We start from the raw sequence: 12332 nt of genomic DNA, 5'->3' as shown, positions 1-12332 counted from the left end.
CCGTGTGTAGCTGGGTCTTGGTAGGAGTGTCACCTTGCATCCATACGTGTCCTGGGCATGTAGCACATACCTGACTCCCTATGTAGCATATGTGTATTGACAGATTAACATGTGCTCAGTACACATGATTTGTTGTCGTAGTGCACTCACTCTTCCTTGTCACTTCCAAAATACGGCAGAGCGCCGCCTCTTGCCCGACCAATTCCGGACTTGGCTGCCATGCAGGAGAATGACAGCATCCGGCTCTACCGCTTCACCCAACCGTTGATTCTGGAGTTGACGGCGAGACTGGCACCACACCTGCAACCGCAGCACAGGTATCCTACGGCACTGACACCCCAGCTGAAGGTAATGGCTGCCCTACATTTTCTTGCCACGGGTACCTTTCAATATACCATAGCTAATGTTGGTGGCATGTCCCAGAGCTTGTTCTGCCGTGTGCTGCAGGATTTCTTAGAGGCCATGTTGATTCACCTGGATGACTTCATCAAGTTCCCAACCCCTGAACAGATGACTGCGGTCAAGCGTGGATTCTATGCCCTGGGAGGGATGCCCCATGTCATTGGGTCCATAGATGGGACACATGTAGCTTTGGTACCACCACACGCATGGGAGGTGGCGTACCGCAATCGAAAGCACTACCACTCCATCAATGCCCTTGTGGTGTGTCAGTCCAACATGGTGATTTCACATGTCTGTGCTCGTTTTCCAGGATCAGCACACGATGCCTACATCATGAGGCGTAGCGGGATGGCTGAAATGATGATGCAGCTGCGCAACGAACGGGCATGTGTTGTTGGTGGGTACAGTCTGTCTGTCCTGTATTTTGCATAGCCTACCAGCACGACCGCTTCACCACTTCTAACGATGTCCATGTGCTTCCCATATAGGGGACGCTGGCTATCCCAACATGCCTTGGCTGCTCACACCTCTCCGCAACCCCATCACGCCGGCCCAGCTCCGCTACAACACCGCCCATGGCCGGACAAGGCGAGTGATAGAGAGGACGTTTGGCCTGCTGAAGAGCCGATTCAGGTGCCTCCACAAGACCGGCGGCGCGCTCCCATATGCCCCGGCGAAGGTCTGCAAGATCTTCATGGTCTGCTGCATGCTGCACAACATGGCAGTTGAAAGAGCTGTGCCACTCATCCTGGATCAACGTGACGAGGACCATCCACCCGTGGAGGACGAAGGGCTTGGCAATGGGGCTAGTGATGTGGAGGATGTGGAGCTGCAAGAGGACATCCGGACTCGGCTCATACGCGACTTCTTTGCTTAGTGGTGAGTACCAGTGTCTGAGTGTGCACGCATTGGTCCCCGTGTGGCATGTGTTGTGATGTGTGTCTCCACCTGCATGTATGGCACGTGAGTCAGAGGTGTGTGTGGGTGTGTCACTGGAGTGATGGTGGCAGTGATGGTTGTATTTCCCCAGTCATAATTGTGACCTACCATGTTGTAATTCATACATGTGTCGAGTAAATGCACATGCAAGTGGCTGTGCTTTTTGTGGCTGACTTCTTGTGTGTCTCTCTTCCCCAGGTACTTGCGCATGCCGTCTGCTGCTTGCATTGTTGTGGCCCTGCTATTCCTCATGGACATGACATCGTGGGCTGACTCAGCGTTACAGGCACGGACACGTTTGGAAGTCTCCATTGGGTAAGGGATGAATCTGGGGTGTATTGGGTGTGGCAGTTGTTCACGATGTATGCACACTGCCCCTGTCGATGTTTGGTTCCTCTGCAGCCATGTAGCATCACCATGGGACACGACATGCAGCTGTGTACACCTGAATAGATGGTCTGCCTGGTTGACAGTCATCAGTGATGGGATAGGGGATTGTGATGATGGCATCAATGTGTGTGACACTGCCCTCGGACACATACGGTTAGCATTGGCTTGACATGGTGTGGGACTTCCACATCAGCGGATCTATGGTGTATGGCAGGCTCTCCGTGAGCAGCTGTGGGTGTTTAGCTGTTAGCCGACGCTTGTGTGCCAGTTCCATGGCGAACACGCATTTGTGCTGCAGAAGGGCGGTGCCAGTGTTGGACCCACATGTTACTCCACATGATGTGTTCATGTGTACTTCAAGTTGCCTCTGCAATCCCGAAAACATGACTAATAAAGGTGTCCCTATGCCTCCAAGGTGCCTCTTCTCAGTCAATGCTGGTGTGTTGCCACGGTGCATCCAGCATGTCTGGCATGGTATTCCCTGATTGTGGCTATGTGTCAATGTGTCGAGTAGCAAGATGCAAGCTGTGTGTGTGGGCTGAGACTGTGTATTGGGCATGATGTCCATGACTGTGTGGGTATTGTGACATGTGCCATCCCCATGCATCCAACGTTGTCCAGGCCCCCATTCTCTGCATCCACCGGACTCAAGCTTGCAGGACATGGTTCTGCCACCTGTCTACACATACCTGGGTGCCCCCCAGGACACTGGACTGGATCCCTGACCTCTGCGCATGACTGTTGCTGTACTCAATGTGTCTGTCAGCACGGTTGTTCGGCCACCCCCTCAGCTGGTTGGGCCCATCACGGGTGTGTATGGTGCTCCATGTCTGTCTTGCCTAATACACTGTGACCCATGTGTCCTGTGCCAGACTCAGGCCCCAGGGTGTGGATGGTTGAAGACAAAAGATGACTCAGGCATGTTTAGACTTTACATGACACATGTTAGGTAATAATGCTACCAGCAGGCATCTACTCTTCATAGTGTGATTTATTATTGTGGGGGGGGGGGGACAAAGTGAGGGGCTTTCCGGGATTTTGGAATCCAAAGTTCAGTAGGGGAGTTGGTGTCCTTGCCATTTGAAATCCTCAGAGTCCATGCCACAGTCTTTGTCAACATTGGTCAGCCAGTGACCAGCAGGGCCATGTGGCAGAGAATGTCGCTTGATGCTGTGATGCTGTTGCTCCAGTGGGCCAGGTGCCAGGCCAGGTGTCCTGGGAGATGGTGATGTAGCGCCGACCCTCACGGTCCTTTCCGTGGACGACCCGGCCTCCTGCGGGGACCCTCAGCAGCAGGCCGTGACGACGTCTGGGATGCTCCATCGGATGTTTCCTCCTCCTTCTCCTGATCCCTCCCTGTGGGTGGTGATGTTCTCCGCCTTCTGGCACAGGGAGGGTCGGCCATGTTGTCGGCCATCCGACGGAGTGTATCGTGAATCCCCTGGAACGCCGTCACTTGCTCAGCCTGTCTGTCCTCCATCCTCCGTTGGTGTCGCAGTAGACAGGCATGTAGCTCCGCATGTTGCTGGGCCTGCTGGGCCTTGATCCCCTCAAGGTCGGACACAACCTGGGCCATGTCCGTGGTGTCCTGCCGGTATGACCCCAGGATGTTACGGACATGGGAAAATACCGGTTCCCCAGCCAACTGGTCACGCTCGCGCCTCCGCCGTCCTCCACTCCCACCACCCCTGCCCACTTGCACCTGGCCTGCCCTTGTGGGCACATCGGGTCTCCGGGACCCCTGAGGGGTGGCATTGGCGTTGTCGCCTGCCTCCTCCTGGGTGCCCGGGACACCGTGTCCCTCCTGGCCAGCCTGGCTGCATTGTGGTGTTGGGGCAGGGATCCTGGGTGTCTCCTGGGATGTGGCAGGAGTGGGGGTGGTGGTTGGCACAGTTGTACCTGACGCAGGTGCTGCAGGTGGTTGGACACCAGAGGGGCCAGGTCGGTCGGGGTCGTCCACAGAGTGGTGAGAGTGGTCGCTGCCGGTGGGATCGGGCTCCTGCAGATCCGGGTCCTGTGAGTCTTCCCCCCAGTGTTGGGGGGTGAACAACGATGTTGACCTGTGTGTGAGAGAGACAATGTTAATTTTGGTCCATGCAACATCCATGTTTCATCAGTTTCAAAGTTGGGACATTTCCTCTTGGAATTGGGATCTGTCTTGCAGTCCACTCACAGTGCACTTGTGCATGGGTGTGTCCCTTGGGCACCACTTTGGCCCCTTTAACTATGTGTGGCACGGTCTTACTTGCTGCGTCAAGTGTGACTGCAGCCAGCAGTGGAGTGGGCAGGTGTGGCGAGCCATGCATTGGCGCCTTCCGTGTAGCACTGTACATGTGCACATGGAGTGGATCCACACACTTATATGATCCAGGTAGCTGTTGTTGTGCTCGTGAACAGGTTGTGACATGGCCCTGTGTTTTGCCATGGGGAAGAGGGGGGGTTCTGGGACTGGCCACCCTTGTCTACATGCATGCAGTCTACGAGCAGACTTTCGCACACGCCACACGGCTGATTTGCTCTCCCTGTGTCTCGCTCCCTCTCTGTCCCCCTCTCCCTCCCTCCATGTGTCAGCCTCCTCCCTCTGTCCGTCTCCCTGTGTCTCCCTCCCTCTGTGTCCCCCTCTCCCTCCATCTGTGTGTCAGCCTCCTCCCTCTGTCCGTCTCCCTGTGTCTCCCTCCCTCTCTGTCCCCCTCTCCCTCCCTCTGTGTGTCACCCTCTGTCACCTCAGCCCAGCTTCCTGGGCACACACTGTTAGCAGATCTTTGAGTGGCCCTTGGCTTGTTGATGTGAGTTTGTTTCTGATCTCCAGGCACCCATTGGGTGTGATGTGTGTCTGTGCGCTGCTGCTGTGGTGGTGTGTGCTGCCACTCTTTCACAATGTTGGCTGTTCATTAGCTGCTGTCATGTGCAAAACAGTGCCTTCACCCCCATGTGTTGATGCAAGGCATCCGCCATTTGCTGGCAAGTCATTCCTGTGTTGGGACACACTGTTTGTCTGGCTGTGACCTAGGCCATATGGGCAGAGGGCATTGTTGTCTGCTTCGGAGTTGCACTATGTGATTTTTGGGGCCCAGCCTCCCGCCATCCGGGTTACCGTGTCATGTGTTGGTGTCTTCTGTGGCCTGTGACTTGACATTGTCCAGCTGGGTGCATGGGGCATGGTGGCAGCAGTGGCATGTGCGTGCTCATGGAGTGTGGTTGAGTCATGCGATGGCTTGGGGTGGTTGCGTGCCTGTTAGTGATTTTGGTTGTGGATGCCGTTCCCCCATGTGAGGTGCGTTGTTTGTGTACTCACCCGGGTCTCGGAGTCCTTCTAATCCTTCGACTGCCTCCACCGGCAGTATGGCCATCACCCTCTCCTCCCAGGGCTGGTAGTGTACGGGTCTGCGGGAGGGCCCTCCTCCTGTGGCGTTGGCCTGGTTGTGTTCCTCCTGCCTCTTGGCTCGGACCCTCCTCCGCAGATCGTACCACCTGTTCTGGCATTCCTGCCTGGTCCTTCTGGTGTCCGCAACAGCATTCACAGCATCGACGATGGTCTGCCACATGGCTGTTTTTGCTGCAATGCTGGTCTGTCTGACCAATGTTCCAAAGAGCTGTGGCTCGACTCTGAGGATTTCATCAACAAGGACCTCCAACTCTCGGTTACTGAACTTTGGATTCTTGGTAGTGGGCATGGTGAGGGGTGTGGGTGTGGATGGTGGGGGGGTGTGTGGATGGTTGTGGGTGTGTGGGTGTGGTTGTGCAGGTGTGTGTGTGTGTGATGAGGGGGTGTTTGTGAAGGTGGTTGTGTGAAGGTGTGCAAGTGTAAGGTGTGGTGAAGCTTGTAGTATGGTTCTGTGGTGTCTGGCAGCAGTGAGTCTGTTGCAAAGGCTCATGGTTTGTGTGTGTGGGCCCTTTTTATTGGTCCATTGGTGGTTGGGGCTGTGTTTGAAGTTTGGGTGGGTGTGTTATAAGGAGTGGTGGTGTTTTGGGCCTCTGTTTGTTTTTGGCAGTTGCAGGTCAGTGAAGGTGTTTTGTAGTGTTTGTTGGCCATGTTTAGTGGCTTTGTGCCATTCGTATAGTGTATTCTTGTGTTGTTTTGTTTTGTCCTGGTTGTGTACGTGCGTTTTGAGCGTGTGTACGGTGTGTACATGGGCCATTTGGTTGTACGGTGCTGTCCTTGTGTGTGGCTTTGTACGACTCGTACATGCGGTTGTGATGTTGGGGCCTGGGGTGCGCTCCGTACTTAGGAGGTTGTGTTGGGGGTGCGACTCGAACGTACTGGGGTGTACTTAGATGGTGGTACGACACGTACAGAGGTGGGGGTACGACTCGAATGTACTGGGGTGTGGGTACACGGTGGTACGACACGTACAGGGGTGGGGGTACGACTCGAACGTACTGGGGTGTGGGTACACGGTGGTACGACACGTACAGGGGTGGGGGTACGACTCGAACGTACTGGGGTGTGGGTACACGGTGGTACGACACGTACAGGGGTGGGGGTACACGGTGGTACGACACGTACAGGGGTGGGGGTACGACTCGAACGTACTGGGGTGTGGGTACACGGTGGTACGACACGTACAGGGGTGGGGGTACGACTCGAACGTACTGGGGTGTGGGTACACGGTGGTACGACACGTACAGGGGTGGGGGTACGACTCGAACGTACTGGGGTGTAGGTACACGGGGGTATGACACGTACAGGGGTGGGGGTACGACTCGAACGTACTGGGGTGTACTTAGACGGTGGTATGACACGTACAGGAGTGGGGGTACGACTCGAACGTACTGGGGTGTGGGTACACGGTGGTACGACACGTACAGGGGTGGGGGTACGACTCGAACGTACTGGGGTGTGGGTACACAGTGGTACGACACGTACAGGGGTGGGGGTACGACTCGATCGTACTGGGGTGTAGGTACACGGGGGTATGACACGTACAGGGGTGGGGGTACGACTCGAACGTACTGGGGTGTACTTAGACGGTGGTACGACACGTACAGGGGTGGGGGTACGACTCGAACGTACTGGGGTGTACTTAGACGGTGGTACGACACGTACAGAGGTGGGGGTACGACACGAACGTACTGGGGTGTACTTAGACAGTGGTACGACACGTACAGGGGTGGGGGTACGACTCGAACATACTGGGGTGTAGGTACACGGGGGTATGACACGTACAGGGGTGGGGGTACGACTCGAACGTACTGGGGTGTGGGTACACGGTGGTACGACACGTACAGGGGTGGGGGTGCGACTCGAACGTACTGGGGTGTAGGTACACGGGGGTATGACACGTACAGGGGTGGGGGTACGACTCGAACGTACTGGGGTGTACTTAGACGGTGGTACGACACGTACAGGGGTGGGGGTACGACTCGAACGTACTGGGGTGTAGGTACATGGGGGTATGACACGTACAGGGGTGTGGGTACGACTCGAACGTACTGGGGTGTACTTAGACGGTGGTACGACACGTACAGGGGTGGGGGTACGACTCGAACGTACTGGGGTGTAGGTACATGGGGGTATGACACGTACAGGGGTGGGGGTACGACTCGAACGTACTGGGGTGTACTTAGACGGTGGTACGACACGTACAGGGGTGGGGGTACGACTCGAACGTACTGGGGTGTGGGTACACGGTGGTACGACACGTACAGGGGTGGGGGTATGACTCGACCGTACTGGGGTGTGGGTACACGGTGGTACGACACGTACAGGGGTGGGGGTACGACTCGAACGTACTGGGGTGTAGGTACACGGGGGTATGACACGTACAGGGGTGGGGGTATGACTCGAACGTACTGGGGTGTGGGTACACGGTGGTATGACACGTACAGGGGTGGGGGTGCGACTCGAACGTACTGGGGTGTACTTAGACGGTGGTACGACATGTACAGAGGTGGGGGTACGACTCGTACGTACTGGGGTGTACTTAGACGGTGGTATGACACGTACAGGGGTGGGGGTACGACTCGAACGTACTGGGGTGTAGGTACACGGGGGTATGACACGTACAGGGGTGGGGGTGCGACTCGCACGTACTGGGGTGTACATACACGGGTGGGGGTTCGACACATACACGGGTGTACATACAGGGGGGGGTGTACATTAACGGGGAGTACGACTCGAACGTATGGGTGCTGGGGGGAGTGTTTGGCACGTATGCGGGCACATATCTCGATGGTTGCAATGGGAGTTCGGTGCGGACGGTGTTTTAACCATACGGTTGTGAGTTCGGACGCACGGGTGGGATCGTGATTCCTCGGTCGGACTTGACTTTTCACGTTTGTACGGTAAATCGTCCGAGGACGTGTCGGACACATTTTCCGACCCGAGGACGTGTGGGGAATGATTCCAAATGCGGTTCGTATGGACTTTTTACCATGCAAATCGTGATTGCCAGTTCGTACGGAACTTGTACGATTCGTACGGTAAAAAGACCGGATACGAGTCGCACGGGTATTTTTTCTACCAGATCGTAATCGGCACCTCTACCTCTACCTCCACCATTGCCCACTCATTGTAATCAATAAAGCAATCACCTATTATTGTGTTCTATGGAGAATAAAAACTGGGTAGCCGAATAACTACCATGCCAATGACGGAGTTTACACTCATTTTAGTGTCTGAAGAAGCACTGTCCAACTTAAAAATGTTGCGAGAGATTCGGGAAGCAGTATTAGGAAAGGATGCTCAGAGCTTGGCAAACGAACATGGATGTTTCTTATTTGTGCCACAAAGATATGTAGGGGCATATTTATGAAATTATCGTGCAGCCACCTTGCTGTGTGATAAGGAAATGGCAGGAATGTGTCATACTTAACAATATATGGTGAATTCCTGTCATTACCCACGCGCTGGCACAGAATGCGCTGTCTAGCAGTATTTAGACAAAATATTGAGTTTGAAACGTCGACTTACACAAATATCAAGTTGTAAATATCGTGATACAGAACTATCGTCAGCAAGAATCTCTTGGTCAAGAATATCGATTTTAAGGTAAGAAATATCGTTTTCAAAAATATGTGAGTCAATTAATATCGTTTGCAAAAATATAGTGGTTTAAAATATAGATTTTAAAATTTTTGTTATGTATTTTAGGATATATTTTAAATGTATCTGATTTTTTTTTATTTTTGGGATATTTACCGTTTATGTTTTTTTAATATATGTGTTACATTTTTAGTAGTTCTCAATTTTATTTTAATAAAATTTTGCGTTTTTTTGTTCCGTAGTGGGTTGTGGGTTTATAGGGGAATAGGGTGGTAAGTAATTTAATGATAAATATATTAATTATTTTTTATTTATTAATATGTATTTAATGAAGATTTTATATTGTTATGTGTGGGAAGTAATTTATTATTAATTAATTATAAATTAGTTGTTAATTAATATTAATTAAATTGTAATTATTTATTGTAATTGTGTAAAAAAATTAGGTGCGTGTTGTTGGGTTTATAGGGGTAAAGGGATTAGTTGTCAATTAATATTAGTTATTTAATTGAAAATTAAATATAGAAAAAGTGTAATTTATTTAGGTGTGGGTTGTGGGGTTTATAGGGGTAAAGGTTGGAAAGTACTTAATTTGTAATTAATTAAAAACTAGTTGTTAATATTAATTAATTGAAAATTAAGTACGGAAATTGTGTGATTAATTTTGGGTGCAGGTTGTGAGGTTTATAGGGTTAAGGGTGGGAAGTCATTTATGTTTAAATAATTAATAATTCATTGAATATGGGTAATTGTTTATTTTTTGTGTGGGATTTGGTTTTATAGGGGTAAAGGGTGGGGAGTAAATTAATTGTACTTACTGTATAATTAGTTGGTAAATAGTATTATTTTTTTAAATTGAAAATAATTTTTAATTGTGTAGTTAATTGTTTTACTGTTTAATTTTAGCTGTGGCGTGTGGGGATTGTAAGGGTAAAGGGTGGGAAGTTAATTACTTTTTAGGTGTTTTAATTAATAATGTTTCTTTCATTGATAATAAATTATGTTAATTATGGAACTGCATTTTTTTCAATTTAGATGTGGGTTGTGAATTGTGTGGTGTTATAGGGTAGGGAATACAAAAACTAAATTTGATAATCATTTTTTTATTTTATTTAATATGTTATTTGTTGGTATTTGTCATTTGTATTTAACCTTATAATATGTTTCTATTTTTTTAACATTTGTAATATTAACTATATTTGAATTTACATTTTTAACATATATATATATATATATATATATATATATATATATATATATATATATATATATATATATTACCTACTGGCGGTCGCCAGTAGGTAGTTATAGTTAGGACCCCTTTTCCATAGGAAAACCTCAACATTCTATTTTGAATAACTTTGGCGCCGGTCGACGAATCCTCGCGAATTTCTCAAAATAGGTGGGGCGCTACGCTCCGCTCCTACCCTGAAAGTCTCGGGGGGATTCGTCAAGCGGGGGCTGAGATAAAAGGGGGGTCCCAAAACGCGTTTTTCCCATGCATTTTTCCATAGGACCTTTAGAACGAGCTACAGCCCGAACGGCTGAACAGAATTACTAGAAATTTGGCAGAGAGGTAGTCCTCAGGTCAAGGAAGTGCCTTTTGTAGGTTTGGTGTAAATCTGTTCAGTAGATCCTGAGAAAATAGCCTTTAAATCAATATATATATCTGTGGAAGCTTACGGTGCGCTTACCGTGCGCTTACCGTAAGCTTACCGTACGCGTACGGTGGAGTGCGCGAGCGCGATTCTGATTGGCTGTTAGATCTTAGTAAACATTCGAATCGGTCGAAACCAGGAAGTGGCGGCCGCCATTTTCTCTCTCGAACTGTCAGGGGGGTGAATAAAAAAGGTGGACAATGTGAAAAGGGGGCAGGCTCGACAGTTCCTGACCCCCTAGCCTTGGTCAGGGGGTCCCAGAAGGACCCTCAAGGGCAAAAAAAAAAAAATATTTTTCGAAAAATCGCCGTATGCGCGTAGCGTACGCGCACGGCGACCTGCGGAATTACGCGTACCGTGCGCGCACGGAAAAAAACATTTTGCGAAAAGGGAAGCTTAAAAAAAAATAAAAAAAATTGTGAGGTAAGGTTGGCTCTTATAAGAGCCGTTGGGTTCATACAGGGATGGAGGAAAGAAAGAATGGGAGTATTATGAGCGTCTACAAACATGCTGGTCTATCTTATTGTTAATAAGGGGAAGACTGACCTCCCCAAAAACAATAAGACCACCACATTTTGTACACCTCATTTCAACACTCGCAAATCGAGGGTTGATGTCCAAAGGAAAAGAAGAAGGTGATGCTCCAACAACAGAGGAAGGGCTCAGCTGAGCTGCCGATGATGTACTCGGCTGAGCATCTGAGGCTGGGCTCTGGTGACTTACTGAAGAGTTTTCTCCAGTATGTCGAGCAAAGGTCCTTGGGTGTTTGTCCTGAAGGTGTCTCATCATAGAGTGATTTCCAAAGGAATATTTCCTACTTGGATTTCCTCTTGATAAAACACGATCACAAAGTATGCAAGTGACCTTTGGAGCATTGACCTTTTTCTCCCCCTCTGGAAAAGTGAAATACTCCCATAGTCTTTTGTTTCCTCCTTCTCTGGATCATGGTGGTGCTGCTGGCCTCACTCTCAGAAGAGCTCTGCTGTTCTGCCATTGTATCCCAATGTCAATCCAGCTCCTGCTCCTAGAGAATCACAAGCAGAAATGAGGGGAATGGGTGTGGTGTGGGAAGAATCTGGAACTGAAAGTAGTATCAACCAATGAAAAGTGTTCTTTCAAGCAGTAAAGAGGGGAATGGGTGTGGTGTGGGAAGTTTCTGGAAGTGAAAGTAATTTCAACCAATAAAAAGTGTTCTTTGTAAGTCACATGGCCTACCGTGCGCGCACGTGACGCTTACGGTGCGCTTACGCAGCGCTTACGTCACTTTCGCGCATGCGCATTACACGCCCCTGCGTAACCGCGACGTTGCTTCCGGGTGTACGCGTACGGCACGCACGTATCACGTATCGCGCATGCGCATTACACGCCCCTGCGTAACCGCGACGTTGCTTCCGGGTATACGCGTACGGCACGCACGTATCACGTAGGCGCGCTGCACTAATTACGTCCAGAGCGCGTAGCGTCAGCTTACCGTACGCGTATTTTACAAGCGCGTAGCGTCAGCTTACCGTACGCGCACGGAAAAAAATGCATAAAAAAAAACCGTTCGATAATGCAGGATATAGTACATAAATTATTAAAAAAAGGCTTACAAAAAATGAAATAAAAAAAATTGCATTAAATTATAATAAAAATATAAAATCGAAATAAAAAACCACTATCCACATTGACCCCACCCCCTGTGCTTTTGGTGGCGTTAAGTGGGCGCGCACGCCACGAATGGCGTAAAGTAACTTAGCATTTAAAAAACCGTACAAATTCACTGAAAAAACCATAGGTTTCACACACGTTATAGTTAGGAATTAGCATTTAAAAAACCTTGCAAATTCACTGAAAAAACCATAGGTTTCACACATGTTATAGTTAGCGGAAATTTTACTGATAAAAAACCAGTGAAATTCCCCCGTTATAGTTAGTGCAGGCAACTATAACTCACGCGACCGCAATCTTCTGCTGAT

Source organism: Triturus cristatus, chromosome 1_2, assembly GCF_964204655.1.
Source record: "Triturus cristatus chromosome 1_2, aTriCri1.1, whole genome shotgun sequence".
Taxonomy (NCBI): domain Eukaryota; kingdom Metazoa; phylum Chordata; class Amphibia; order Caudata; family Salamandridae; genus Triturus; species Triturus cristatus.
Note: the sequence above shows the minus strand (reverse complement) of the source record.